The 5,295-nt window shown below is 32.6% G+C and overlaps 1 pseudogene; it reads right to left on the reverse strand.

The window, feature by feature from the left end:
- Window positions 1-1,366: 1,366 nt before the first annotated feature.
- On the reverse strand, window positions 1,367-2,864 carry LOC109015590 (annotated as a pseudogene).
- Between the last annotated feature and the right edge of the window lie 2,431 nt (window positions 2,865-5,295).

Here is a 5,295-nt window from a genome sequence, read left to right on the forward strand (position 1 = left end):
TGAGTTTGTACTGTGTGCAAGAGATGCACGAATTCTTTGAATGGGTGGATATACAACAGTTGCTAGAGGAGAACATTTTATTAAGAGAGAATTAGGCTTGGAACAATGTTTTGAATACCGCATCGGAAGTCGTACCGGTCAAGGCACTGGAACAAAATATTTCGATATCGGTACCGTTTCGTATACCGTTCCGGAATAATATTTCGGTACCGATATCGTTTCGGTACCGGTACCGTTTTGGAATAATTTATACCTTGATAAATTATATATATACAACCATTAACTGTATTCCAAAATAACAACAAATAAGTTATAAACTCAATACTTCTCAATACAAGTCTTAAGTTTTAAGTTACAACTAACATAAAGTTATAAACACCAACATTATCATGATAAAATCATTAACGTTACCACGTCATCAAAGATACTCATCCTCATCAAAAAGACAATAAAGATCAGGATTCGACATGTTAATCAAAATATTTTCATCACCGTCATTAACATCAACACCAACATTATCATTGTCTTCCTTATTTAGTGAGGCTAATGGCTCCTCAATACTTGCCCAGTCCAAATCTTCTCAATCAAGAAACTTAGATTCTTCACCCACCAATTCTTCCATCAAATCAATGTTTTCAAGATTGATTGGATTTAAAACATATTTTCCCTTTTTTATGCTCCTGTTAAAATAAAATCAAACATAAGTGAAAATGTTATATATTTTTCAACAGTGAAAACATTAGTATTAAAAAAATTTACCTCTCTCTCAACTTCAAGTTATAACGAACAAATACTAAGTCATTCAAACGTTTATGCACTAATCTATTTTTCTTATTCGAATGAATAAAATCAAATATGCTCCAGTTTCTCTCACATCCAGTTGCACTATAGCATTGACTTAGTACTCGAATAACAAACTTTTGAAGCATTGGAATCTCTCAAGCAAATTGGGTCCACCATGCAACTATAACAATAATGTAATTATAAATTATTAAATATATACAAGTAAAAATAAAATAAGATAAAATTTAAAGTACAATGTCACACTATTTAACAAATGATATTGATAAATGATAATACCTAGATTAATCTTATCACACTGGTGGATTGCTAAAGAATGTCCAAACTTACCTACTGCATTCTTATATAAGTCAAGTTCTGCAATGATCTTGTCTTGATTATCGGGATCAAATTCCATATTCATAACACAGTTGTTGAAGTCTCTTACAACATCATTTTTATTTTTAAAGTTAGGGCTATAGTAAATTCTAGGGTTAAGAAAACAACCTACCGCATGTAATGGACTATGAAACTGTCTATCCTATCTAGAATCAATGATCCTGATGAATGGACTGAATAAACTAACTTTGTTATTGCATCTTGTTTTTATGTTCTCTTTGACTCTTTCCATTGCATCATATAAGTATCACATTGCAGGCTTTTCATCCCCGTCAACAAGTCGTAGAACACGAACCAAAGGCTCACTAACTTTAACAATAAATTGACATTAAGCTCAAAACTTTTTTTCTTCTAAAACGATCTCAGCTATCTCCTTCCCTATGCTGATCTTAGAATGATTTGATGCAACCCATTTATCACAAGTAAATATTTTTTCTGAGTTCTTTCTTAAACAAGAGCAATCATTGGATACTTAAACAATTTGTTGCAAACCTTATAATTATATGACGACACAAATCATGACCTTTGGTAAAGTCTTTTCTCATCAATACCAAAACCCAACCATGGTTATAGATGAATTTTGTTATCTTTTTTACCTTTTTTATGATATCATTAATAAGAGAAAAATATCTTGGATCAGAAAAATTCTCCAACATTAAGTCTATGCAATGAGCTACACATGGGGACCAGTAGAAGGAGCCATACTTCTGTTGTAATTTTTTTCCTGCAGCTTTATAACTTGCATCATTGTCCGTTATGAACTGCACAAGATTCTCAGCTCCAATTTCTTGAACAACCTCATCAAAGATATTAAACAATGTTTTAGCACATTTTCTAAGGCCAGATGTATCAACAGACTTTAAGAACATTGTACATTTTGGACAATAAACTAGAAAGTTGATTATTGATTGTTGCTTCTGGTTTGTCCAACCATCTGTCATTAGTAAACAACCGGTCTCATTCCAAACCTTCTTAATTTATTGCAAATAATCTTGAACCTCATTCACAGCCATCTTTAATAAATTTCTTTTCAACTCATATAAAAATTGGCCCTTGAATCCTGACTCGATGACAGTCATGGCAACAATAGCTGGTTGATAAAACTTTGATTGAGCCGCATTGAAATGCAGATTAGCATCATACCACCAGCGTGCTACAACCATCTTTGCTTTTACAATCATTTCATTTGAACACATAGAACTCTTAATTGAAGGTTGGGCCTCAGGAGTTGTTCTTGGAGCAAAAAATCTACTCAATCCCCCCACTGACTTTCCAGTTCTAGATTCTTTCAACTTCCCCTTACCTTTTGAAAGCTGAGACTGTCCTTCCATACTATTACTATCATCAATATCATCAGATGTTAAATATATATTGCCTTCAATCCCTGAACTTATTTTTCTTTTCTTCTTTTTACTTTTTTTCATTTCATCAAGCAACTCATTCATTTGCCATTTTACATCTCCAGAGACATTTTTACATGTTTCTACATCGCTTGGAATCCCAGCTAAATGATACTTCAACCGAGTGATCCTACCACCTCTAATCACTTTATTACAATATAAAAATTCAGTATTATTTCTTGCCCCTGGCACAGCACGTGCATAGGCCCATGCTGGATCTTCTGATCTTACACGAGCAAATGTAGGAGTTGAAGTCACACCACTGGTTGATTGACAACTAGACATTTTTAACCATTAAAGTATAAAAAATTAACACTTATAAGTAAGCCATTAAAAAGAAACTCATCAAATCCAAACATGATTAGCTTTAAAAAAACAACAGGCATATATGCATCCTAGACTCGAACAGGGTTCTTAAAAATTAAAACTACTTAGTTTAGCATTCTCTTTTGCATAAAGAACTATTTTTTAGTAAAACTAGATTAAAGCTACTGAACTGATCAGAGATTCAAACATCTATAAAAATATAATATAAATCATCTGTAAAAATACAAACAAACACTATAACAATATAATCTAAAACATATATAAAAATCTAATCTAAAACATCTATAAAAATATAATTAAACACTATAACAATATAATCTAAAACATCTATAAAAATACAAACAAACACTATAACAATATAATCTAAAGCATCTATAAAAATACAAACAAACACTATAAAAATATAATCTAAAATATCTATAAAAATACAAATAAACACTATAACAATATAATCTAAAACATATATAAAAATATAATCTAAAAAATCTATAAAAATACAAACAAACACTATAACAATATAATCTAAAACATCTATAAAAATATAATCTAAAACACCTATAAAAATATAATTTAAAACATCTATAAAAATAGACTATAACAATATAATCTAAAATATATATAAAAATACAATTCTGAGTTATTTATAAAAAAAAAAAGTAAATAAAAATAAAATTAAATTAACAAAAAAAATACCGATCGAGAATCCGAGATTTCGAGAATTCGAGATGACGGCGGACAGCGACAGGGTGACGTGCGACGAGACGGAGGAGACGACCGACGGTGGAGCTGACGGACTGCTGGCTGGCCGTCTGGGACTCGAGTGCAGGAGTGCTGCTGCCACCTGGAAGCCTGGAACTGGAAGTGAAATGAAAACCGAAAAGAGATTGAAAATGAGAAACCGAAAAGAGAAAAGCAAAACCTAAGGTTGTTACGTGAAATTCCAAAATTGCCCTTAAGTGTTTACTAAAATTTTGAAAATGCCATCAAACAGAAGCTGATGAATCTCGTACCGGCCGAAATATATGTTTCGGCCGAAACATAAAATACCAGCCGGTACAGGACTGTACCGGCCGGTACACCCGGTATTTCGACCGGTATGGAATGTGTATATTATCGGTACCGGTCGAGTCGTCGGTACGGTACAGTACCAAAAACAGTGGCTTGGAAGACATAGGATGATGTATTAAAGCGCGAGTATGCCGTTTGCAAAATGGAAGATAAAGTGAGAGAGATGGCGAAGAATCTAAAAAAGGAAAAGTGAAAGTTATTGTGTTTGTATTGGGTTGTCACCTTTGTAATAGTGTTTGCTTGGTTCGGATAAATTTCATGTAAAAAGTCCTTTTGTTGGGTTAGATCATTAATTGTAGAGGTTCATTTTGGCTGGTTTAAGTAACCATCTATTTGGGTTTGTTTTTGTTTTGCTTATATTCTATTGTGAAAAAAACAGACTTTGCTTGTGAACTTGTTTTGTAAATTATTTGTGAAACTTACTTGTGTAAAAATGAGACTTTGCTTATATGTTTTGTACTGAAGGGTGTTGTATTGCTTTTATGAATTGAAAATGCTGGTGGAAATGTTGGAACACATACTGCTAGGTGTTTGAATTCAGAGCTTATCATATGGGCAAGCTGTCATGAGATTTATTTTACTTGTGAAAGGTGTTGTACTGCTAATATTTTTCATTGTGACTATTCATTTGGTTTCTTTTACTGATAGGTGTTCACTAACGTTATGGTCCTAATATTACCTGCATTGAATGAAAAATCAAAGCCATGTCCATCCTATATATGGTGCTATTGAATATCTCTTCTTTTGTTTTGTGTTCACGTATCTTTGAACTTTCTGGCAATAAAAAAAAAAAACATGTGGGAATGGTATCCAAAAATATAACAAATAGGTGCATATCCTAGAGTAATTTCCCACGTAAAATCAAGGCCAAAAGTAAAATGCACATGTAATCATGCACAAACGTCCTGGAGCGGTTTCTTCACACTATATGAACCTACAGACCTCAGTTCTAAGATTCCATAATTCTATATACATAAGAATACAAGTCATATACATAGCCATAATTCTTGAAAGTGCTCAAAACTGCTTGGATACATTATAATACAAGTCATACACATAGCCATGACTCCAGCTGTATGCTACTTTGGCTCATCAAGTACTCAAAATTGCTTGGATATATAAATAAGGGCATACCAAACAGAGCAACAACCCCATCATCCTCAAAGAAGGAATTATCAGCTTTCAAGCACATCTTTCAGCATTGAAAGGTTTTTGTGATAATTCCGAGACTACTGAAAAAAGATCAAAAAGACTGTTAAATCTCAGGCATAAAAAGTCGAGAAGTAGTCTAAGTTCAAATAGCAAATACAACTAGAACATG

Source organism: Juglans regia, unplaced genomic scaffold (genome assembly GCF_001411555.2).
Source record: "Juglans regia cultivar Chandler unplaced genomic scaffold, Walnut 2.0 Scaffold_21701, whole genome shotgun sequence".
NCBI classification, from domain to species: Eukaryota; Viridiplantae; Streptophyta; class Magnoliopsida; order Fagales; family Juglandaceae; genus Juglans; species Juglans regia.